Here is a 27277-nt window from a genome sequence, read left to right on the forward strand (position 1 = left end):
AATGGCCTTTGAATCGAGCTCAGCACTGCAGCAAATAAAATTAAAATAATATTAAAATAAAATAAAATAAAATAAAATAAAATAAAATAAAATAAAATAAAATAAAATAAAATAAAATAAAATAAAATAAAATAAAATAAAATAAAATAAAATAAAAAATGAAATGAAATGAAATGAAATGAAATAATAATTTAAAATAATTAAAAAACAAGTAATGTCCTGAGTTAGAACAGTATTTTCCTCCAGAATCTGTGTCCTGCCTGATACTCATTTTCTTAATTAAATTCCCATAAAACTCCTCTGGAAGACTTTTTATTTCTTCGTCTGTAATTAGTACAGTTTTTGTTGTCTATGTTGTTAAAGCTTCTGCCTCAGGTCTTGATTAAAATGTGACCCTATAAGCTCTATCTCTTTGTAACCAGTATTCTACCTAGGATTTATTTCTCAGTAACTGTTTTGTAATTAGTCTTTATATAGGGTAGGACAAGAGGAAATTAGTTCTAGCCATATAGCCCAAGTCCCAAGAAGGCAAAGGCAGGGAATGGGAGCATGAGGAACAGCCCACTGTAGGGTAAGATCGGGTTCAAGATCACCCAAGGAATGTAAAGGTGCAGAAGCCCACGTGGCCTGATGACATGTATCTGCGGGTCGTGAGCAAACTAACTTGTGGATGTAGTTGCTAAGTCACTATCCATCATATTTGAGAAGTCATGGCAGTCTGGGGAATTTCCCATTAACATGGGGAAACATAACCATTAAAAAAAAAAATTGAAAAAAAAAAAAAAAGGAAGACCCAGAGAACTATAGGCCAGTCAGTCTCATCTCTGTGCCTGGCAAGATCATGGAACAGATCCTCCTAGAAACTATGCTAAGGCACTTGGAAAATAAGGAGATTATTTGTGACAGCCAACATGGCTTCATTAAGGACGTCGTGCCTGACAAATCTGGTGGCCTTCTATAGTGGGGTTACAGCATTGGTGGGTAGGGGAAGAGCAACTGACATCATCACATCATCTACCTGGACTTCTGCAAAGCATTTGACACTGTCCTGCATGATATCCTTGTTTCTAAATTGAAGAGACATGGATTTGAGGGAGGACCACTCGTAAGGTGAGGAATTGTCTGAATCGTTGCACTCAAAGAGTTGCAGTCAATGGCTCAATGTCCAAATGGAGATCAGTAATAAGTAGTGTTCCTCGGGGGGGATCAGTATTGGAACTGGTGCTGTATAACACCTTTGTCAATGACATGGAGAGTGGGATTGAGTGCACCCTCAGTAAGTTTGCCGATGATACAAAGCTATGTATTGTTGTTGACATGCTGGAGGGAAGGGATGCCATCCAGAGGCACCTAGACTGGCTTGAGAGGTGGTCCTGTGAGAATCTCATGAAGTTCAACAAGACCAAGTGGAAGGTCCTGCATCTGGGCCGGGGCAATTACAAGCACAAATACAGGCTGGGTGGAGAATGGATTGAGGGCAGCCCTGATGAGAAGGACCTGGGTGTGCTGGTTGGTGAGAAGCGCAACATGAGCCAACAATGTGCACTTGTAGCCTAGAAGGTCAACCATATCCTGGTTGAACCATGAAAACCATCAAAAACAGCATGACCAGCAAGTTGAGGGAGGTCATCCTCCCCGGCTACTCTGCTCTGGTGAGATCCCACCTGGAGTACTGTGTTCAGCTCTGGGGACCCCAGAAAAAGGACATGGACCTATTAGAACCCAGAGTAGGGTCATGAGGATGATTGAAAGGCCTGGACCACCTCCCCTATGAAGAAAGGCTGAACGAGTTAGGGACATTCAACCTAGAGAAGAGAAGGCTCCAGGGACACCTCAATGCAGCCTTCCAGTACCTAAAGGGTACAAGAAAGGAGGAGAACGACTCTTTGTCAGGCAGTGTAGTGATAAGACAAGAGGGAATGGTTTTAAGTTAAGAAAGGGTAGATTTAGATTAGACATTAGGAAGAAGTTCTTTATTCTGAATGTGGTAAAGTATTGGAACGGGTTGCCCAGAGAAGTTGTGGATGCCCCACCCCTGGAAATGTTCAAGGACAAGTTGGATGGAGCTTTGAGCAACCTGGTCTAGTGGGTGGTATCCCTGTCCATGACAGGAGGGTTGGAATTAGATGATCTTTAAGGTCCTTTCCAATTCAAACCATTCTATGATTCTGTGAAATAGCCTCATGTTGCACTGGAGGAGGTTTAGGTTGTATATTAGGAAAAATTTATTCACTGAAAGGGTTGCAAGGCATTGGAACAGACTATCCAGGGAAGTAGTTGAGTCACTGTTTCTGGAGGTACTCAAAGGACATGTAGAAGTGGTGCTTAAGTTTAGTGGTAGACTTGGCAGAGTTAGGTTAATGGTTGGACTTTGTGATCTTGGAGGTCTTTTCCTATGTAACTGAGTCTATGATTCTATTCTCTGATTCTATTTTTAGGGAAAATTGCATTCTAGGCTCAGAAACTGAAGATTTTGGTAGTTCAATATATGAAGACAATCTTTGTGGTTTTAACAAAGCGGCCATCATTTGCAGCTCTATATATGTGTATACCTTTAAACTTGTTTTCACTTTCTTTTAAAACAGCCGTCTAAAACTTGATTTTCTACTTTCTTAGGGAGAAAGAGGAAGATAAGAGTACAACTAGAACTGGTATTAAGGGTACTTATTTTTCTTGGTATTTGCCTTCAGTTCTATCTAATTCACCTTTTTTTTTTTTTTTTTTTTTTTGTGTCAGGATCTTCATAACAATCCCAAAGCATCCACTAATCAGTGCCACTTTATTCAGACCAGTATCAGTCATTAGGCAGCAGTGAATATTTCATATAGAAACCAAATATCTGTCTCTTATTGTGAAGTTCATCACACTGCATGGTAGGTGTATTCGCAGATCAGCCCAAGGTGAGCTATCTAAAAGAAAAGCTTCTTTCTCATTCTGGCCTGGATATACCCATCCCTACCAGGGCAGTCTAAGAATGTTTTTCTGCTGTGTTTCTGAGAAGTCAGGTGACCTTCTACATTCAGCACCAGTCTGCCAGTCCCCATTCAATCCTCTCAGATTCATTTGACATCTGAGCCTTGTTTGTCTTCTTTTTCTGAAAGGTTAGATTCTCTTCTCATGCAAAAAGAATGCTGATCCACTGTAAAAGCCATCCACTTTGTTATGCCCCAAATAAAGACAGTAAAAACACATTCCTAGGTAATGCATTCAGTGTGCACTGTGGGGTTGCTCAGGGGAACCTCTGCTATTCTCAGAGGTGTGTGGAAATTTTGTTGTTGTTGTTGTTCGTTGTTTTTGTTTGTTTGTTTGTTTGTTTTCTTTCTCTTTTGGAGGTATGAATGGGAAGGCAGGGTCTCATAAGTGGAAAGTGGAGAAATGAAGGGTCTGGTGAAGACCCTTGTTGTGGACTGAAAGGCTCTGATTCAAATAATTTGTCACACCACTTTTGGCTTGGCTACCTTGTGGCATTCACCTAATGCTGCATCCAGACTTGATATTCGCCTTAATACCTCTCACACAGAACATTGGCATGGGCACACAAAAGTTCAATCTTTTTTTTGTTTGTTTGTTGTTTTTTTTTTGGTGGTGGTGGTGTTTTTTTTCCCTAACACAGTTCTCAGCACAGCTGGTTATGAAAGGATGCATCTGTGTGTGATATAGCACACAGTGCATATCTTTGTCAAAGTTCGAGAAGGTGTCTCAAGATTCCCTCTACAGCTGTAAAAGTACGTATTACTGTATAAGTAGGTATATTCATAGTGCTTGCAAAACCTCCAGAGTGATCACAGTTGAGGAGTCTAGTGACTTCAGAGGAAACACTCTAAATTCAGGGAACAGAGTCCTTTTTGAATCTATATGGAATTTTACGATCAGTCTTCTGAGACAGATGTTTCCATCAAACTGTTTTATTACCTTTTTAACAGCAGGCTTGTTGAGAAAAGAGGTGCTTTAGCACCCGTAGATAACAGATGACATCTAAAATTTCATTGGGATTTTATGCAAACATAGGACAGATCATTATTAGAGACTGAGATAACAGCCCCAAATTCTTTCCTGGATTTAAGTGAACTTTATCACTCCTTTAAAAAATTTATGGATCTTTTATTTTAAAATTTATTTTTTATTTTAAAAATTGTTTTGCTTGGTTTTATTTAGTTTTAGTTTTGTTTTTTTGGTTGGTTGGTACCCTTGTATATAATGATATGTTTTATAACACTGGAGTTGAGATACTCATTCAGAAACTAAAAGAAACAGAGGACATGGAATAGAATTTGGGGCTCCTGCCGCCAAAGTAAATGGCTTAATCTTTGGGCTAGAAAATGGTGTTTATGTTAATAGTCCTGTAATCCTTCAATTCAGCAACTCAGCCAAAGTAACCAAGAGAGAATAGAGAAGTCCTCCAGTTAGGTGATTAGGACATGCACGTGTTTGATACAGTACAGAATTAAGGGAAAACTGAACCTATGCACCACTTACAGATACCTTACTGTGTAACACGAATCGGGAGATTGGACAGCAGATTTTTACATCATAGAAAATCCTGTAAATAATAAATGCTGTTTAAATGGAATTAGAGAATGGCATTTACCAAAATGGTAAATGTTTCTCTTATTTAATGATACTTTATAAACAGCTGCAGCAGACTTGGTTATGTGGTAAGATTTGCTACTTGGATTTTATGTTACAGAATCTGTAATACTCTTTGGTATAAAGTTAACATAAAACATTTTCTAAAAATAAGAAACAAAAAGAGAAGAGTTTTGGGACCTGATCATGAATTTGCTTGCACAAAGAAAATTGATATCATGGACTCCTTTAAATTAGTCGTGTGACTTAAGTTAGATTGAGATTTTACATTGAAATAAATATATATATATTAAAGTAACTTTGCTATTATTACTTCTTGCAGGAGTAATCAGCATTGCCTAAATGTTTTTGCTAATACAAGTCCCTTTAAGTTTCTATTGCTTTTGAAGGCAAATCCTCCGAATGGAACTTCTTCCTCCTGTCTCTTTCAAAAGGGCTGTTAGGTGCTCTGAGAAATTGCTGTAATTATTGTGTACAAGTGTACCATTAGCCAGGGAACAGCTAACTGCCTTTAATTGGCAACAACAGCTGGGTAATTAATGCTACACAGATAGTATAAACACTTTGTAAATTTCTTTGAATCTTTCTGTGATTTTCTTGGATATCATAATTCACAGTTTGAAAACATAGGACTAGAGTAGAAGTTGTGAAATTTACTATTAAAGGCAGAAAATTCAATCCCTTGTTGACTGAAACTTAAGCATCCTTTATCACAGTCACTCCCAAGGCTTATTACTATGATTATTTATATAGCTGTAGTTATTGTCCACTATGTCCTGTTTGTACATAGGTAGGAACAAGTATTTTGTGTCAAAAAATGCTTAGAATATAAGACTTCAGGGATTAGTACATAAATCTGGTTGCCTATATGTATCTGCGGAGAAATAACCAGAAGAGATAAAGGCAGTTCAGGCTGCAGCAGGCAACAGAATAGTATGAAGAATTTAGGGGGAAGACTTGGGAAAACAGGAAATGCTTTCTTTTGCTACCTTATCTGTGAAGTACAAGAAAAAATCAATAAAAAAGTCAATACCACAGTGTCCAATAAGGCAAGGTTTCGTTGGCAGACTAGATTTATATCTGTATTCTCCTAATATATCTGTTTCCTTCAGGGGTATTTGCACAGTACATATTCTATAGTAAGAGTAAAGTTAACCAAGGTTTTTGTAAATAAGGTAAGGTAGTGCCTGTTTTCCAGTAATAACAGTAGATCAGGCTGTGTTAATAAAAGTTGCCAAAGCTGGTCCGCTTATTTCCTAAGACTGGTTCATACAAAGCTAACTCATTTATAGATATAGTAAATTAGTCCAAAACCCAGGCAAAGTGAGCCCATAAGATTATCTGTGCTCATGGCCAAAATGCTGAATCAGCAATAAGAAAGAATCATAGAATGGTTCAGGTTGGAAGGGACCTCAAAGATCATGTAGCTCCAACCCCCCTGCCATAGGCAGGGACACCACCCACTAGATCAGGTTGCTCAAGGCCTCATCTAACCTGGTCTTGAACACCTCCAGGGATGGGGCATCCACAGCCTCTCTAGCCAACTTGTTCCAGTGCCTCACCACCCTCTGAGTGAAGAATTTCCTCCTAACCTTTAATCTAAATCTCCGCTCTTTTAGTTTAAAACCATGCCCCCTTGTCATATCATTATCTGATTGAGCAGAGTCCCTCTCCGTCTTTTTTATAAGCACCCTTTAAGTACCGAAAGGCCGCAATGAGATCACCCCAGAGCCTTCTCTTCTTCAGTCTGAACAGCCCCAGCTTTCTCAACCTTTCTTCATAGGAGAGGTGCTCCAGCCCTCTGATCATCTTTGTAACCCTCCTCTGGACTTGCTCGTTACACATCCTTCTTGTGCTGGGGGGTCCCAAACTTGGATGCAGTACTCCAGGTGGGTCTTCACGAGGGCAGAATAGAGGGGGGCAATCACCTCCTTCAACATGTTGGTCACACCTCTTTTGATTCAGCCTAGGATGCAGTTTTCCTTTGGGGCTGTAAGCACGCACTGCTGGCTCATGTTAAGCCTTCTGTCCACCAGAATGGCCAAGTCCTTCTCTGCAGAGCTGCTTTCAATGAGTTCTTCTCCCAGTCTGTGCTCATGTTCAGGATTGCCCTGGCCCAGGTGCAGCACCTTGCACTTTGACTTTTTGAACCTCATTAGGTTTTCGTGGGCCCACTTCTCAAGCTTGTCCAGATCCCTTTGGATGGCATCCTTCCTTCTGTTGTATCAACTGCACCACTCAGCTTGGTGTCATATGCATATTTGCTGAGGGTGCACTCGATTCCACTGTCTATGTCATTGACAAAGATATTAAACAATAACAGTCCCAGGACATACCCATACAGTACACCACTCACCACCGGATTCCACTTGGACGTAGACTTGGACCACCACTTCCTGGGTGCGACCTTCAAGCCCTCTCTTCATCCACTGAATGGTCCACCAATCAAATCCATATCTCTCCAATTTGGAGACCAGGATATCATGTGGGACCATGTCAAAGGCTTTGCAGAAGTCCAGGTGGATGACATCGATTGGTCTTCCTTCATCAAGTGATGCAGTCACTCTATCATAGAAGGCCAACAGATTGGTCAGGCATGATTTACCCTTTGTGGAGCCATGCTGGCTGTCTCTGATCACCTCCTTGTCTAGCATGTGCCTTAATATTGCTTCCAGGAGGATCTTTTCCGTGATCTTGCCAGGCACAGAGGTGAGGCTTACTGGTCTGTAGTTCCCTGGGTCCTCCTTTCTACCCTTTTAAAAAGCGGTAGAGATGATTCCCTTTTTGCAGTCACCAGGGAATTTGCCCGACTACCAGGACTTTTCAAACAGGGTGGAGAGAGGCTTGACATCTACATCAGCCAATTCCTTCAGGACTCCTGGATGCATGTTATCAGGCCCCATAGAGTTGTACTTGTTTAGTTTCATCAGGTGGTCTTGAATCTGCGCTTCGCTTACAGTGGGTGGGACTTCTCTCCCCCAGCCTCCATGTACGGGTTAAGGGAAACAAAATACTTGGGAAGCCTGACTGTCAGTGAAGACTGAGGCAAAGAAGTTGTTGAGTACTTCAGCCTCCTCCATATCTGTCATTACCAGTTCACCCTTCTTATCCATCAGAGGGGGTACGCTCTCCTTGGCCTTTCTTTTCTGAGCAATGTACCTATAGAATCCCTTCCTGTTATTCTTTCTATCCCTTGCCAAGCTCAGTTCTATCTGTGCCTTGGCTTTCCTTATCCCATCCCAGAACATCCAGACAGCATCCCTGTACTCTTCTCAGGCCGCGTGTCCCTGCTTCCACTGCCTGTGCATTTCCTTCTTGCACCTCAGTTTGCCCGGTAGGTCTTTGCTCAGCCATTCTGGTTGTCTGCCCTCCCTGCCCGCTTTTTTTACACAGGAAGACTGAGAGTTCTTGTACTCCAAGGAAAACATCTCTAAAGAGTTGCCAGCTCTGCTCATCGCCTTTGTCCCTAAGGACAGTGTTCCAGGGGATCTCATCTACTAGGTCTTTCAATAGCTTGCAGTTAGCTCTTCAGAAGTTTAGGGTCCAAACTTTGCTCTTTGCCACGCCCGTATTCCTCAAGATCACAAACTCAACAAGGGTATAGTCACTGAAGCCCAGACTGTCTCTTTAATGAGCTCTTCCACATTGGTGAGCACCAAGTCCAGTAACACTTCTACTCTGTATGGTTTATCTAATACCTGGACCAGGAACTTATCCTGAATGTACTCTACGAATCTTCTGGATTGCTTACAGCCTGCTGTGTAGTTTTTCCAGCAGACATCTTGGAAAAAAAAAATGTAATTCTTTCCTGTATATGTCATAAGTGTCTGTGTAAACATAAAAAGAATCACCAGGTCTTTCACTGAACCTCTCTTCTGCATTAGCTATGGATAACAGACAGCATACTGTGTACAAAATATTTGAAAACTGTTCTGTTTCCATGGGGTTGTCTATCTATATCTATAGCTAAATAATCATACCTCGGACTTCAGGAGGGCTGGCTTTGAAGTATTCAGGATACTGGTAGGGAGGGTCCCTTGGGAGTCGTTCCTGAAGGGCAGAAGGGTCCAGGAAGGCTGGATGCTCCTCAGGAAGGAAGTCTTAAAGGCGCAGGAGCAGGCTGTCCCTGTGTGCTGTAAGATGAGCCAGTGGGGAAGAAGATCAGCGTGGCTGAACAGGGAACTTGTGCTGAGTGTCTGGGATAAACAAAGAGTTTATGTCCGGTGGAAGAAGGGGCAGGAAACTCAGAAAGCATACAAGGAAATTGCCAGCATATGCAGAGAAAAAATCAGGAAGGCCAAAGCCCAGTACGAGCTCAACCTGGCCAGTATGGTTAAGGATAACAAAAAATGTTTTTATAAATATATTAATGGCAAGAACAGGGCCAAAGAGAATCTCCATTCTTTACTGTACGCAGGGGGGAACATGACTACTAAGGATAAGAAAAAGGCTGAAGTCTTTAATACCTTCTTTGCCTCTGTCTTTACTAGCCAGGCCACTTATCCTTGGGGTACTCGGCCTCCTGACCTGGAAGTCTGGGATGGGGAGCAGAAGAACCTCCCCACAGTTCAAAAACAATTAGAGACCTGTAGCTCCACCTGGACCATCACAAGTCCATGGGGCCAGATTCGATCCACCCAAGGGTGCTGAGGGAGTTGGAGGATGTGATTGCTGGGCTGCTTTCCATCATCTATCAGCAGTCATGGTCATCCAGAGAGGTCCCAGATGACTGGAGACTTGCTAATGTGACACCCATCTATAAGAAGGGTCATAAGGAGGATCTGTGGAACTACAGTTCTGTCACCTTGACCTCAGTGTGAGGAAAGGTGATGGAACAAGTCATCTTGAATGTAATCACGCAATGTATGCAGGACCACTGTGGAATCAGGCCTAGTCAGCATGAGTTCATGAAAGGCAAGTCCTCTGTGACCAACCTCATCTCCCTCTATGACCAGGTGACCCACCTGGTGGATGAGGGAAAGCCTGTTGACGTAGTCTACCTAGGCTTCAGCAAGGCCTTTGCCACGGTCTCCCATAATATTCTCCAGGAGAAGCTGACAGCCCATGGCTTGGACAGGTACACTCTTTGCTGGGTTAAAAACTGGCTGGACGGCCAGGCCCAGAGAGTGGTGGTGAACACATGCCCAGTGACCAGTGGTGACCGGTCACGAGTCGTGTTCTCCAGGGGTCGGTATTGGGGCCCATCCTTTTTAATATCTTTATTGATTATTTGGATAAGGGAATTGAGTGCACCCTCAGTAAGTTTGCAGATGACACCAAGTTGGGGGGAAGTGTTGATCTGCCGGAGGGTAGAAAGGCCCTGCAGAGGGACGTGGACAGGATGGGTTGATGGGCAGAGGCCAATGGGATGAGGTTCACCATGGCTAAGTTCCGGGTCCTGCACTTTGGCCACAACAACCCTGTGCAGCGCTACAGGCTTGGGGCAGAGTGGCTGGAAAGCTGTGCGGAGGAAAAGGATTTGGGGGTGCTGATTGATGCTTGCCTGAACATGAGCCGGCAGTGTGCCCAAGTGGTCAAGAAGGCCAATGGCATCCCTGCTTGTATCAGGAATAGTGTAGTCAGCAGGATCCGTGAGGTGATCGTTCCCCTGTACTCAGATCTGTTGAAGCTGCACCTTGAGTACTGTGTTCAGCTTTGGGCCCCTCAGTACAAGAAGGAAATCGAGGCCCTGGAATTTGTCCAGAGAAGGTCTATGAAGCTGGTGAAGGGCCTGGAACACAAGTCCTATCAGGAGTGGCTGAAGGAAGTAGCGTTGTTGAATATGTAGAAGAGGAGATTCCAGGGGAGACCTTCTTGATCTCTACAAGTACCTGAAAGGAAGTTGCACCAGGGGAGGTTTAGGATAGAAATTGTGAGACATTTCTTCTCAGAAAGAGTAGTCAGGCATTGGAATGGGTTGCCCAGAGAAGTGGTGGCATCACCGTCCCTGGGGGTGACTGTTTAGCTTAGAGAAGATAAGAGAGGATCACATCAGTGGGTACAAATATCTGATGTGTGTGAATAAAGATGAAGCCAGACTTTTCTCAGTGGTATCCATTGACAGGATGAAAGGTGAAGTGCACAAGTATAAAAATAGTAAATTCCACCCAAACACACATACACAAAACAGAAAAGAAAGACAGAAAGAAAGAAAGAGAGAGAGAGAGAGAGAGAGAGAAAGAAAGAAAGAAAGAGAGAAAGAGAAAGAGAGAGAGAAAGAAGACAAAGAAAAAAAGAAAAAGAAAGAAAGAAAGAAAAGAAAGAAAGAAAGAAAGAAAGAGAGAGAAAGAGAGAAAGAAAGAGAGAAAGAGAGAGAGAGAGAAAGGAAGGAAGGAAGGAAGGAAGGAAGGAAGGAAGGAAGGAAGGAAGGAAGGAAGGAAGGAAGGAAGAAAAGAAAGAAAGAAAGAAAGAAAGAAAGAAAGAAAGAAAGAAAGAAAGAAAGAAAGAAAGAAAGAAAGAAAAAGAAAGAAAAGAAAAGAAAAGAAAGAGAAAGAAAGAAAGAAAAAAAGAGAAAGAAAGAAAGAAAGAAAGAAAGAAAGAAAGAAAGAAAGAAAGAAAGAAAGAAAGAAAGAAAGAAAAAAGAAAAGAAAGAGAAAGAAAGAAAAAAAGAGAAAGAAAGAAAGAAAGAAAGAAAGAAAGAAAGAAAGAAAGAAAGAAAGAAAGAAAGAAAGAAAGAAAAGAAAGAAAGAAAGAAAGAAAGAAAGAAAGAAAGAAAAAGAAAGAAAGAAAAAGAAAGAAAAAGAAAACCCACAACTTTACTGCAAGGGTTGTTGAATGCTGGAATGGGTTGCAGAGAGTGGTTTTTGAGTTTCCATTCTTAAAAATATTGAAAACCCAAATGGACATGGCCTGGAGCAACCTAGTGTAGGTGACCTTGCTTTGAGCAGAGGATGATCTCCAGAGGTTCCCTCAACTGTTCTGTAATTCAAAGTAGAACAGTATTTTAGCAGAAATAAAATGCACACTTTTCTAAACTGATGTTTCATGTTGATGTTGAACTGTCATTTAGGAAGAACAAAAATCTTTAGCTGTTATAATTCACGGAATATTAGCTAAATTACCACGTATGGAAGTTTTGTGTATTGTTTTATGTTTTTTGTTTGGTTGGGTTTTTTTTGTTTGTTTGTTTTTAGGGTTTTTTGTCCTTTTGTTTTGTGGATGTTTTTTGTTGTTGTGATTGTTTTTGTTTTTGTTTGTTAGTTTGATTGGTTGATTGATTTGGTTTTATCAGAATATATAATGACAGGCAATCCAAAGAAAAGCTATATTGCTTAAGGATATCTACTTAAGTACTAATGGAGACTATCCAGTTTTGAAATACAGAGATTTTGTAAAAAGAAGAAAAAATAAAAAAGAAATACCCCTAAATAAGCAGTATTATAAGACGTGTCTTGTCTTAGTATAAATAAATCTTTGCTTAAGTAGTCAATTATTCAGTTTGAAGCCCAAGAAATTACAGTCATTAGATGTTATTTCTTTGTGGCAGTTTCTTTGTTGGAAACCTAATATAAAGACTTGAAGTGGTATCTGAATGAAAGATAAGCCGGATAATTTAAGATAAACCTGCATACAAGAAAATGTGAGTAACTGTATTGACTTATAATGTGCATGGTTCCTGACCTTTCTTCTGTAGTTGACAGGATTGCAGGGCTAGATTTTTTTTTATTTATTTTTTTTTAATGACATCACAAACTCTAACTACAATATTTGCTATTTGGTTTAAAAACTAAAAAATTATATTCTTGCTTATGATTTTTCCCTCAGTCATTTTAATTTGTAAGTGTTCCATTTCATAGTCCATCCTAAAATCTCTATCTCAGTCACAAGGAAATACTAATTCCCTTATCTGCTGAATTAATTACTGTCAATGACCTTGGTCAGACAAATGCTAACAGAATGCTAACCTATGTTCAGTCACACAATACTTAGGGGTTTATCTCAACCTAGACTTCTAATTTTATACTTAGGCAACTGACCAGTGGTCCATTTCAAAATTTCTGATCATATTGTTTGCAGATGATACGAAGCTGAGTGGTACAGTTGATACAGCAGAAGGAAGAGATGCCATTCAAAGGGACCTGGACAGGCTAGAGAAGTGGGCCCCACGTGGAGTCCTATGTCCAAGTTTGGGTCCCCCAGCACAAGAAGGATGTATAGCTGTTAGAGTGAGTCCAGAGGAGGGCTATAAAGATGATTAGGAGGCTGGAACACCTCTTCTACGAAGACAGGCTGAGAGAGGTGGGGCTGTTCAGGCTGAAGAAGAGAAGGCTCTGGGGTGACCTCATTGTGGCCTTTCGGTACTTAAAGGGTGCTTTTAAAAAAGATGGAGAGCAACTCTTTTCTCAGTCAGATAATGATAGGACAAGAGAGAATGGTTTTAAACTAAAAGAGGGAAGATTTAGATTAGAAGTTAGGAGGAAATTCTTCACTCAGAGGGTAGTGAGGTGCTGGAACAGGTTGCCCAGAGGGGTTGTGGATGCCCTGTCCCTAGAGGTGTTTAAGACCAGGTTGGACGGGGCTTTGAGCAACCTGGTCTAGTGCAAGGTGTCCCTGCCCTTGGCAAGGGGGTTGGAATTAGAGGATATTTAAGGTCCTTTCCAATCCAAAACTTTCTGATTCTATGATTCTATGAAAGTCTGCACAATAAAACCTCATCTGTCAATAGGTCAAATGTAAGTATACTGCGTATAGGTTGTTTAGAGTGTGTGTAATTTCTTTGTTGTTGTTGTTTTTGTTCCTCTGATGTGTCTATATCTTTAGATGACAGCTACTTACTAGATTTTGTAGGTGGTATCCCATACTGGCAAGGTCTCTTCTGTGCATTTAATTTGTGTATTTTTTACATGATAAAACAAGTTGATTCTCATCCAGAATTTTGTAATTTTTAGATTTGCTCTTTAATGAGAATGAATTTTGTGTAGAATGCTCAGTAATTTACAGGAGATGAGATAAAAAAGAAATAAATCTCAGTTTCTCTTTGCTTTAGTTTTTCTGTTTGTCACAGAGTAATTTTTTCAAACTATGCTTTCACTTCCTTAACCTAGTCTCCCATCCTCCAGTGACTTAATTATTCAGGGTGTTGTTTGGTTTACAATGCCAAACAGCACTTGTTTTCACTTGTTTTCAAGCAATACATTTTAAGTTAGAAAATTGGCTTCTTTCTTGTTCTGATTAACAGAAAGGAATTTATAAGTTTGTTTTGCTGTCAATTCTCTGATCACATGTAGTGTACAACCAAAAAATGAAGCTTAAACCCAGATAATCAGTACATTCTTAAATCTATACTCCGTATTTGCTTTCACCCTAAGTGGTGGGAGAAGGAAAATTAATGTTTGTTTTTTTTTTTTTTTTTGGTGCCTGAGAGTGTTCCAATCATCATCTTTTAACTTAGCTCTAAATGGCTGGCTCGTAGCACACAGGGTCTACTTTCTATTGGTCCTGGTAAAATAAATATATTAATATATATAAATATAATATTTCATGGAAGAAGTAAGGAATCATAAGAGCAGAGAACAAGCATGCCTTCATATCCCAGTGAGCTGAGAATAAGGATTTCTCTGTTCTTAAATCTTTCTCTGCTATGTTTTTTGGTTTTACTGTGTCTCTGTGTAATTCTTATTTTTATGTTTGTCCTTATACTCTTTGCCTTGGTAAATAGTGAGCAGAAGAAATGGAGAAAGAGTGTCCCATCCAGAATGAAACTCATGATAGCTCAGTATTTAACCCTTTTAGTAATGTTTACTGTTTGGGGCAGTTTGCCATTCTGTATAATTCTTCTGGGACTTGAATTCATCTTGTTGTGTTGTCCAATGTGCGCTGGAAGTTCCTGTGTAACTCCTCATTGTGTCAACTTGTCCAGGCACTGCTAGGACCTGAGGGTCCATTCTGAACTCCAGAGTGCTCAGACTTGAGGGTTAAATCATTGCACAGAAATGTTCTTGTCCCACTTTAAACCAAACTGGACAAACCACTCAAACCTGACTCCCTGTTTGTTGTTATTTTTAAAAAATATGATTTAAAAGACGGAGAAGGAGAAGGAGAAGGAGAAGGAGAAGGAGAAGGAGAAGGAGAAGGAGAAGGAGAAGGAGAAGGAGAAGGAGAAGGAGAAGGAGAAGGAGAAGGAGAAGGAGAAGGAGAAGGAGAAGGAGAAGGAGAAGGAGAAGGAGAAGGAGAAAGAAGGAGAAGGAGAAGAAAGGTATGATGTACTTACATACTTCAGCACTTATGGCTTATTCAGACCTTGATCACATTGTCATCTTGTTCCTGGAAGTTGTCTTTCAAAACCATACAGTACTGCAGAAACATTGTACTGACAAACCTTGTTTTCTCCAGCTGTGTTCAGCAGAGTGTTTTGTGTATGTAGTTTCATCTCTGAACATGCATGTTGCCATGGCTGGCTACTGAATGAAATGTACTTAGTCTGTATTGTTTCACTTGGTCCAATGTACAAATCTACTGGAATTTTTGAAGTTTTAACCACCTTAGTCATTAGTAAATTACTTTATTAAAATTTTCACTTACTCTGTCAACACTAGCAAAGATTGTCTTCCTTAAGAATATATCTACAAGTTAATCTTTACTATAGATTTGAACACAAGCATGAATAAAGGAAGAGTAAAGGTGAACATTTATTTTTTCATAACACACTCCCAACCCTCCCCCCAGCTTATAAACTGGGAAAAAACCGAGGCAACATCACTGTGCAAGTACTTCCTCTGAGGTGTTCATGGCTTTCCTTAAACAAGGCTCCACAGGACAATAATGAAGCATGAAACTATCTGCTGAAAAATGCAAACTTATTCAGCCTTTGTTCTGAGACAAACAAATACATAGCCATACCCTTTGATTCAATTGCTTGATTTATGACTAGTGTTTCGGGGTCTTACACATTTTAAAAGATTTTGATCTTTTCAGTCTTTCCTGAAGAAGCACAGTATGCAATGTTTTTGCATGTATATACTAGTTAAGAATTTTTATACTCTATCAGACCGTCTGTTATGCACAATTAAGGCAGATCAATGATATGAATGTGTCTCAAAATTTTTAATTTTTATGAACTTTATGAATTACTATTTAATAAGTTCTCAGAACAGAATCTTTATAGCACAGCTAAGAAAAATGTGAATCATGATAAATCTGATGTGTCTGTGTATGCTATTAAATTGCAGCAACGGTCCTGCTAGGTTGACAGCTTCTGCGATTTTCTGTTTAATCCTCCTGTAATTCGTGGCAATTATGCCACCACATAAACAGTGAATATAAAAATAAAAATAAATAAATAAATAAATAAATAAATAAAGCTGATGCAGGTCCTGCACTTCGTTTTATAGCAACAGATGTGGTGAACTGAGGATATTCATTTTATAGCAACAGATGTGGTGAACCGAGGATATTAAAACAAATCTCCCAAATTAACACAATGAAGCATTCAAGGTACCTTCTGTTTGACCTAGAGCTCCACCTAGTGGAACATCCATGACGAAGTAACAAAAATGCTTCTGTTTAAATTGCAGTCGTTAAACTTTATGAGGTTGCTGTCTGATACAGGTAATCACATTTAAGAACTCAAGATGTCATAAACTGACAGTTTATCCGCATTTTAAAATTAGTTTATTTTAATTAGCATGGAAATTCCTTCACTTATTTCACCTAGAATCTTAGGAAGGTGAATAGCCATGTACAGAATATTATAATTTAGAGATTGCTAAAGAATATGTAACTTTCTTTTCAGAAATCCCAAATTTAATAATAATAATGATAAAAAGAGTTCATTTCTTTATCCTATCTGCCTCTTTAACCTCTTTAACATTATTCAGTGATATTCAATGATATTCAATGAATCTATCTATAAAGATAGATTTCACCTCCAGACATGTAAAAGACCCTTCTCCAATCAGTGCTAGGTATCACTCTGAGTCATAACATCACATTTGCTTGGTTCTGAGAATGAATAAGACATGAATTTAGAGCTAAGACCACATTTATTTAGTGATACCAGGAGAATCAATGTGTAGGAAGTAGTGAATTTCAGTAACAGAACAATAAAAATATGTTGGGAAAAAAGTGACAAAGAAGGAACAAATAATGTGAGTGAAAGAAATTTAAAAAGGCCTCACCCTTATTTGGGCAGTATATAAAATGAAAGGCAAATACTGAACAGCTGTATGACACTTACCATCCCACGGGAGGCAATATTCTGTAGCAGTGGATTAAAATGCTTTATGCTATGCTACTTCGCAAGCAAAAAAATAATAATAATAATAAAAAAAAAGCTTACTAAGAAAAGCATACTGGGGCAAGTAGCATATATACTGAGAATGTTGCCTTTGAGATAAAGTTGTGTTATAATTTTAATATCATTTCACCATTTACAGATATATTTATTTATTTATTTATTTATTTTAAACAGGCAGCAGATCATTTTCAAGAAATAAGTTGTAATATAATGCTGCTTATATCTTCCCTTCTCCCATTTTAAATCCAGAGGTCAGATTTTACACTGTAAAATAAGTTCCATAAATTAGGAAGATGAAAGACTTCTGGTTGCTTGATCACTGAATGAGAGATTGGTGAGATTGGCCTTGTGAGGGTAGGATAGATGAGAACAATTTGATAAAAACAATTAAGAGCTTTGGTATTTTATCTAACCACATGTGGAAAGCACTTGAATTTCTCAATCCAACATACATTTGATTTTCTAGCTTTCTAAAATATTGCAACTTTAAGAGTATGCAACATTTTTCTTTGGTGAGCAATTTCCTAGATTTTTGTTTCTTTGCCATATTTTCTTTTTTCCATATTTTCTTCATAAAAGATCCAGCAATCCCTTTCAGAAGTTCAATTGTCTTAATTCTTATAGCTGCAAGAGAGATTGGTACAGCTTGAGAGAGCTAGTAGCTGAAGAAAACTTCCAGGGTTTCAGGACTCAGGGTACTGAATGCTGGAAATAAACATGGAGCTGGGATTTTCTCTTCCTTTTATTGAGAATTTCTAAATGTTGGGGGAAAACGGTAGTGGGTGTCTTAACGATTTTTTTTTTTTTTGTCTTCCTACCTTTTTCACTGAATAAAAGATTCATTTGCATGATTGTGGGTATGTATATTTTGATTAGTGAGAATGTGGCAACAGATAAAGGGCTTTCAGTTCGGAAGACTGAAATGAAGTGACAAGCATATCAGTAAATTTATAAAATTTTCACTCAGTAAAGTGAGCCATGTTTTCTGGGCTCTGCGTTTGCCAAGTATATAATTTGCTGAAGGAAGACTAATAAGTTGGGAAAAACAAAACAAAACAAACACACACACACACACACACACATACACACACCAGAAAAAAAAAAAAAAAAAAAAAGCATTTCTCCCATAGGTAAAGTTTGTTAATGCATGGAGCTTTGCTGACCAGGGTGTATGGAGGGAATTGTTATGCATATTTACACATTTTAATCCTCGTGCTTAGCTAAAGTTATCATTCCTTGTTAATATCAAATAACATCTATAAGATCAGGCAGAAAATAACCTGCTGTTTTAGAGAAGGAACACATTCGGTGAAGTGGTGAAATCATAGAATCACAGAATATCTTGGGCTGGAAGAAATCACCTATTCTAGCAAATAGTTTCATTTGACCTCTAACCTTGGATGCTTGACATCTCCTGTCACCTGCAGCCAGGTTTTTATGATTTTGAATACTGTTTGCAACTCAGAGGGTTTCCCTGAAGTGTCAGCTTGCTGAATGTGATTATGCTGCACGTGTTGCACCTGACCTGTTTGTGCTGTGGGAGTCTGATGCATTTAATTAATGTGTCCTGGGGAGAAGCAAGCTGTTCCCAGGGGAACTGAGGTGAGAAAAGGCAATGAATAATGGAAAATAGATTTGGAAAGCACCTTTGAGGTCATCTAATTAATTCCTTTCCTCATGATGAAGTGTATAAGTGTATTGCTCCTAGTTCTCATTTAAGAAAGGAATTCTGGTGTGCACAAGAATTCAGTGCACAAGAATTACATCTTGCATGATGTCCTGAAATCATTCTTTGAAAACCACAGGGATTTTCACTTTTAAGGCACTGGTTATTTTCTGTAGTATAGCAACACATTGATACGATGCTGAAGTTTCTGGAGTTACTACTTCTGCAAAGAGAATATTAAGCTTGCTGTCCAAGAGAGGGTGCAGAGATATAAAGATGATGTAAAATGTGCTAGGTTGGCCAACGGCAGTCAAAAATAGTACATGGAAGCAGCTGTGGAACTGGCTTTTCATTTGAAATCACAAGGAATTTGAGTACTGTTTTTCTCCGGCCTCCTTGGATTTGCTTCTGTTTATATAGAGTTCTACAAGATCAAGTTGAATTCAGGGATAACATTAGCTTTGCCTTCTGAAAATGGGATATACACTTCGTGCTGCCACTTGGTATTCTGAATATAACTGAAAAGGAATGTAAGAGGTGACAAATCAACTTGTAGATATTACTGGTGGCCTCTGTGCCATTGTGCTTTTTGAGTGAAAGAGCATTTTGTAAGGACATTATGGACTCAGTCTCAGCGTTCACACTATTGCTACACCTTTACTATGGGACAAGTGTGCACTAAGGTGCTCACTGCACTTCCTGTCATGCTGCCATTGCCCAGACCAGACAGCCTGTTGAAATACAACATAACGATTGGCCTGCATATTGATGCTTGATTTGAAGGTAGGTTGTCATTCTGAAGACAGGACTGTTGAGTACTCCACAGTATAGAAATATATAGTATCTTTCTCGTACAATGTGTAGAATAAGTATGATGTCCCCTCTAGTTTATTTAAAGCTAGATAAACCGTCACTGCTTTATTTCAGCAGTACTCATGGCTGTCTAGGACAAGGATAATGTGGAATTTAGTTTCAAACAAGCCTATCCCCTACACAGGCAGCACCTAATCGCTAATCATCATCTTATTTTTTGCCTGAGTTCCACAATCACTGAAAGGTTGTCTATACACCTACTGAGAAGTGTTTCAATTTTGGTAGCATCTTGGCACCTATTTCCCAAATGTGCCTGAGAATCATCTAGAAAAATGAAGCAATCCTCAGCCAAATTATTCTTCACAGCTTGATCTAATAGTCATGTTCAGAAAACAATTAGAGATCCTGGGCTTACACAAGTATAGTGGCAGCCAATACTACCTTTAAAACAAATGACAAAGTGGAAACACAAGTGTTATTTCTTTTTAAATTTATACTGTTTGAGTACAAATAATTCAAACAACTGGACATTCTTAGAGAAAAAAAAATATGTATATTTAGCACAATGTAGTCCTCTAGCCATTTCTTCTTGGAGGGAAAAGGACGGAGCTAAAAAATAAGCAAATAAATTAAAGCATCCACCCTACCAAACAAGAGTTTCTTAATAAATTTTAAAAGATGAACAATCAGTTGTTCAGTTGAACAGTTTAACTGAAAACAGTTTAATATTTTAATTTCCTTAATTTATATAGGAAAGAAATGCATCTTCATTTTGAAGTTCTTTTAGAATTATTGTTCATTGTGTCTAATTCAGTTCTCCTGTCTTTTTGTGTGATTTATATAACTACAAGAGACCCTGAATACCCTCCTCTCCAAATTTTATTTTAAACTGTAAAACCCATATATTAGATACATGACACAATTGCCACATGGCCAGATAAAGTCTCTCTCTTAGTTCTTCCTCATCCCTCTGGCTTTTCACTTTAGATTTTGGCTGTTGACATCACAGCTATGTAGTAACTGTGACTGCTGCATTTCTTATTTTCATTTTTTGCTTTTTTTTTTCTTTTGCCTGCATTTCAGCAAAAAGTGATGAAACTAGGACTATATATTTTTCCTTCCTTCCTTCCTTCCTTCCTTCCTTCCTTCCTTCCTTCCTTCCTTCCTTCCTTCCTTCCTTCCTTCCTTCCGTCTTTCTGTCTGCTTTACCTCTTTTTCTTCCTCATTCAAGAAAAACAACTTCCAATCCGTAAAAAAGAGTGGCACTGACACACAGTATGCAAACTGATATCTTATCCACCGCAAAACATTTATTTTCTAAATGCTTGATTAGGAATTTTTCAGTGGAAAAATCCATATGCATCTGTGCATATGATGCAACTCGTTTGCATCTGACATCTGAACTTTTTCAATTTCATTTTATCTCTAAGACATAAAATCTGCAGTATTGGGCTTCTGCTTCCAGTGTTGGCTGAAAGGCTACAGTGAACTTTCCAGATATTTTAGAAATTTCCGTTATTACATTATGTAAAGTCAGGGCAACAATAGTGGGGGACAAAACATTCTTAGTGTTTTGTGTCCAACTGGGGTAAATTATCTAAATTCTCATTTACTTTGTTTCTTTATTCATGTCATAGAAGTTTCCCTTAAAACAAACAAGCAAAAAAACCAAGACCAAAACAAAAATGCCCTAAGCTATATAAAGACTAGAAATAAATAATAAAAATTCCTTCCAGCACCACTACCATCACTGTTTCCTAAAGCATTTTTCTGTGTGTGTTTCACAAAGACTATCTGAGACTATTTCTAGCTATGGGAATGTCACAGCAAAATGACTTTTTAAAATATGCTACTCTATAACTTTACAACTGAAAACACAACTTTTTTTCTGAAACTGTTTTAAGCCTCTTTAGTGCTTGAGATAAGCGACATTCTGTGAGGGCAGTTTGAACTGTAGCAAGGCAACAAAAAGAAAGTTTGTGAGCATTAGGAATTGGATGATTTCCTCATCAAACATTTGCAATAAAGGATCACAAAATATTTTGTAGTAAAGTTCTGAAAGCCTTACAGGGAATCTATGAAGACTTAAACTCATTTATAGAGACTAGAGCACATACAGTGGAAAAAGTCACTTCCATGTAAAAAGGTCTTCTAGTCCAAGAGAGCTCCTTTATTCTTGTAGGTTATGATTGTTCAAAAAAAATTTTTTTCATAGAGAAAATAAGTTTGTTTTTTTTTTTTTTTTCCTCTTCAAAATCTCCTATGTCCATGTTTTCAAATATATGAGTAAGATTTGGGGAATAATTACTAAGTAATATTATCTCTCTTAATGATCTATCATTAATGTAGTAATGATAAAAAGGGGTTAAAAGCTGGCTGGGTGGCCAGACCCAAAGAATCATGGTTAATGGAGTTAAATCCAGTTGGAGGCTGGTCACAAGTGGTGTCCTCCAGGTCTTAGTACTGGGGTCACTTCTCTCCAGTATCTTTATCAATTATCTGGATGAGGGGATTGAGTGCACCTTCGGTAAATTCACAGACAACACCAAGTTAGGCGCAAGTGTTGATCTACTCAAGGGTAGAAAGGCTTTACAAAGGGATCTGGACAGGCTGAGCAGATTGTATGAGGTTCAACAAGTCAGGTCCTGCACTTGGGCATAACAGTCCTACAGGCTGGAGGAAGAGTGGCTGGAAAGCTGCCTGGTGGAAAGGGACCTGGGAGTATTGGTCGATAGCCGGCTGAATATGAGCTGGCAGTGTGCTCAGGTCGCCAAGAAGGCGAACAGCATTCTGGCTTGTATCAGAAATGGTGTGGCCAGTAGGACCAGGAAGGTGATTGTCCTCCTTTACTCTGCTCTGGTGAAGCTGCACCTCGAGTACTGGATTCGGTTTTGGGCCCCTCACTACAAGAAGGACATCGAGGCACTGGAGCATGTCCAGAGAAGGGCTACGAAGCTGGTGAGGGTTCTAGAGAACAAATTTTATGAGTGGCTGAGGGAACTGGGAATGTTCAGTCTAGAAAAAAAGGAGGCTCAGGGGAGACTTTATTGTGCTGTACAATTACCTTAAAGGAAGTTGTAGTGAGGTGGGGGTTGGTCTCTTCTCCTATTCAATAAGTGATAAGAGGAGGTGGCCTTAAGTTGTGCCAGGAGAGGTTTAGCTTGGATATTAGGAAAAAAAGTCTTCAATGAAGGGGTTGTGAAGTATTGGAACAGGTTGCCCAGAGAAGTTGTCGAGTCACCACCCCCAGAGTTCTTCAAAAAAAGTGCTTAGTGACATGGTTTAATGGTGAACTTGGCAGTGCTAGGTTAAAGGTTGGACCAGATGATCTTAAAGGTCTTTTCCAACCTAAATGATTCTATGGTTCTACATTTGGAGAAAGCTGACAAGGAGGCCTGATAATAGTTCAAGGTTTTGAAAGACTTCTATAAAAACACAAATGAACATGAGAAATTATTCCCCGCAACCAATGACTAGCCAAGAAGAGATTTAATTTCTAGTACAGAAAGTCTTTGTAGGGATGTCAGGAATAAATTTAAAAGTAGTATAACACATTAGATTTTTGGGACGATGTAGGACAAGAAAGACAGGAAAGATGTTCAGCTACACTATCAGTATCTGCCTGCTTCAATATTAATTTTGATAATTAATTATTAAAATTAAGTCAAAAACAGTAACAACATCTAAATTTCACACAGTCTGTGTGAAAAAAAATAATATTGATAATGATAATAACAGTAATAATAATAATAATAAAGAAAAAGAACATGACTGTTATCACTGCACAGGTTAATGGACACTCAGTGATTATAATCTCTGTCCTTTATATTTCTCTGAGATGACACAGCTGTTTTCAAGTGTTGCTGTTTTCCAGAAAGGTCTCATGTACCAAAAAAAGATCTCTGCAGAAGTCATCTCAGAGAGAAATTATGGAGGTTTGCGGTAGGTGTGAAATATACAGTCTCTAAGAGACAGAAGCAAAAAGGACAGAGAGGGAGGATCAATGTTGAGAAAACATAGTCTTCTTTCTTGACTGCTATAATTTTTCTTTTCAGCTATATACAAGTTAGCAAGTGAAAAACATAAAGATGTGAATATCAGAATAACTAAGAGTCCCAAGACTTCTGTTCCTTACAGCATGTACTTATCATCTAGATAACAAACAAACAAACAAACAAACAAATATCAGGTATGAGCAATTGCTTGTATTACTATGTAACTCCAGAGCTAAACAAACAAACAAAAAAAAAATTAAATGAAAATAATATAGAATAGTTTTCCATGTTATAATCAACGTACCATAAATAAATAAAGTTATTTCTAGTTTATTTATTAATATATGTAATATAATATTATAACATACATTATATTTTATATACTTTATATGTATTATATATAATATTAATATATATTTATTAGTATAGTTATAATAAATTTAGTTATTACTGAGCATGTTACTATTCTTCTGAGGCAGAAAATTATAAAATCCATCATTTAACATTTATACTTAATTATTGCCAATAATATTGCTTAACTCTGTAAACATTAATCACTATTTTTTTACTACAAGGAATGGATGAAAACCAGGTAAACCCTTTACCTTTGAGTTCATGAAGTTTTCAGCAATTATGTCTCCCTGCAGGGTTCTACAGTTCTACAGTTGTTCAAACCAGGTGTTTCATAGGACAAAGTAATTAAACAAAATAAAGATACCAGGGATTAGCTTTTTAAATTTTAAAATATCTTCACTGTAAAAGGCCTTTTTCAATTAAGGAATAGAAATACATACATACATGCATACATACATACATATATATATACACATAATATGCATGTCATAGATATGTATGCATTCATGATACTACTACTAAAACCTTTTAATCAAAATCACAGACAGACAAAACCAACATAAAATTACTTCTTTGTTCTTTTTTCTTTTTTGTTGTTTTGTGATTTTTTTTAATATACCCTATCTCCTACAATGACATATAAGTAAGGAATACAAAAATTTTACATCAAAATATTAGTAATTAAAAATAACAAATTCACATTTTAGAGGGTGTTAACTCCTCTCCACCAAACTGCCGATAAAATACTATTTGTTTTCAATCTTATCAGCACTTAAACATGGTAAGACTAATGGGAAAAAAATAAAAATTTGATGCTGCATAATAAAAAAAATCAAAAACAGAAACAAATAAATATTGATATAATACCCAATGTCAAGCATGCCAAAAAAAAAAAAGAGAACTATACAAAGTGTTACATTAAAATGTTATTTATGGGCAAACAGGAAATGCACCACCTTTGTATGGAAAGCCAAGAATTTGTTGCTAGCACAAATAAAATCTTGAGTCTAACCATTATTAAGCTAACTGTTACAGGAAAGAAAACAATAATGCAGTTAAAATTGTTGTGCACACAAGTCATAGTTACTATGTCTATTTCTGGTGTTATACTCACCTTTCCCTTCTATGATGGACCCTAAAGTTGGTGATTTCATTCTAGTTTATGTGGTAATGGAGGTGACAGGATTACACTGGGCAACTGTAGTCCTTCACCAGGAACAATGTGCTGATGATAATGTTGATGTTTCTTTTACAATCTCTTACCATTTTTTTTAACCACCACTTTATGATTCACTTGGGGTCATTTTTATGTTTGCTAACATGCTTCTGCACCTTTCTCTTTCTCCATGGGTCTGCAGCTCCGTGCTACATCCAAGTTTACCATTTTTGGTGTCTTGCAGGTATCAATTCTGTATTCTCTTTTTACCCCTAAAACCAGTCTTGTTCAGCTACAAGTCTGCATTTCTTTACGTGAGCTGTTTAAAGCTGTGTTATCTCCAGTACCAAACCTGTGCCCCATCCCTTATGATCTCATGCCTGAGCTTCTCTACATCCTATGTCCCCACTTCCTGAGGCCTGATTCCAGTGTGCTGGATCTGTATTTCTCTACACTGTTTCACTGTGTTATACTAGTAAATATCTCATTCTGCAACATATCTGCTTGTTACTGCTATCTATATCAAACGATGGTTGTGCTACATACAGATACCTAAAACTAGGAGAAAATTGCCACTACCACCTGTTCAATTAGAGAACTTGCTGCCACAGCTAAACCAAGTGAAACAAAGCTGAAGGCAGGTCAAAAAATGTTCTGACAAAGGAGGCCTGGCAAACTTCAGCCCTGTAGTAGTAATGGTAATATGGTATTGCAGTGCTACACAGTTACTGACGCATAACGAATCATATTTGCCATATCTTTATATTTGACTTAGTTTCTCTAAACTCATCTACAAAGTTAATTTACAACACAAGGTAAATTGAATAAAAACATTTTTGTGGGTGCAAGTGCCTTTATTATTTGGATGTGTTCCATCCCCAAACAGGAAAGAATAAAACATGGCAGATTACAGCCCTGATTATGGATCTCTTATGTATCTACATTTAAAATCCCTCTTCAGGTACCTGGTAGGCATTCCATGTTCTTTCAGGTCTGCAGCAAAATTGTATGTCTTAAAAAATAAACTTAACCTCATCAGCATGACATCTTCATTAACCAGAAAACAAGTTTTAAAAATGCATAACTTATACATGTTATGCTTTTTAAAAAATATATAATTTATTTCAGTTGAGTGTGCACAATTATAGCAATTAAATAAACATTTGTTCATTTGCTGAAGAGAATCAAAATTTTGATATCTTCAAAGAGGGTAAATTAGTGAAAATAAAACAAATAGTTCCACTCTTAAACAATTTACACTATCACAGCAAATTTCAACCCTCTGCTGGAAAACCATTAAATCTTAGCTTCCAATAAATGCAGGCATGTGCATTAATACTTATTTTTATTGGCTTAGTCCTTTTGCATGAAGGACTCCCTCTCCCCTAAATGCCATCTAATGTGTAATGCAATTACTTAGCCTCCAGATTCTTAAAGAAATAAAAGCTTTTCTGGATTCCCCCTGAGTTGGTGTTCAACTATTTATGAGGTAAACTTACACACTGAAATGTTTCATATACGTAACTGAAGGACTTTAAGCATGTGTACAGGATCTCATTTTGATAGCACACATTTTTTTCAGAAAAATAAATAAATATATATATAGTGTTGAAATTCTACCAAAACTCCTCTCATGATTATTGCAGAGTAGGATAGAATTAATATTAGTTATGTATTATTTATTATGACTTATTTATTCTTTGCCTTTCAACTGATAAATCTGTCATAAAGGAATGAGGTTTCTATTTTTAACTACCTTGAATACTATTTCCCAGCCTTTGCAGTTTTCAACAGCTTTGTGGACCTCCTCGTTCCATTTCAAATAAATGCAGTATAAGCATTACACCTTCTGTTTATACTCTTCTTTCCAACATGAAAAGATCTTTTATTTTACTTTTTTTTTTCTGTCAGCATCTTAATTTCTTCTGCTTGTACTCAATTAACTTTGACGTGTTTTTTGACTGCAGTGTTTTCAAAACTTCAAGCATATATTATTTATGCTATTTCACCACTGCTTTTGAGATGTTTCTATTTTTTAAGAGTAAACAATAGTTAATGCAAGTTAAATTGAGACAGAAGGATCATTTTGAAGACAGAAGTGAAAAGCTGATCTCTTGTGGTTCAGAGAGAATAAATGACTGCATGGGAAGTAGATCCATATTTTTAGGCAAGGATATTTCTATCCTTTTTTAAAGGATAAAAATTTTAGCACCACTTTAAACAGTATTTGGTCAGAATGTTTGTGGAAGATTTTTGGATACCATTAGCAGCTTGGTCTGCTGAGATTACTTTAATTAGTCTTCTTGAGATCCATATGTTCTAGATCTCTATTGCACTCAGTAAGAACTACTAAATAGGAGGTCCAAGACATCCAGAGCACACAGATTTACCGCATATGTTCCAGAATCTTGTGTGTGCAGCAGATCTAACGTGTTGTTCAAGCACCATCTTTTCTGGTTATGTCTACGTTG

The sequence above is a fragment of the Anser anser genome (assembly GCF_964211835.1).
Source record: "Anser anser genome assembly, chromosome: 1".
Lineage (NCBI taxonomy): Eukaryota > Metazoa > Chordata > Aves > Anseriformes > Anatidae > Anser > Anser anser.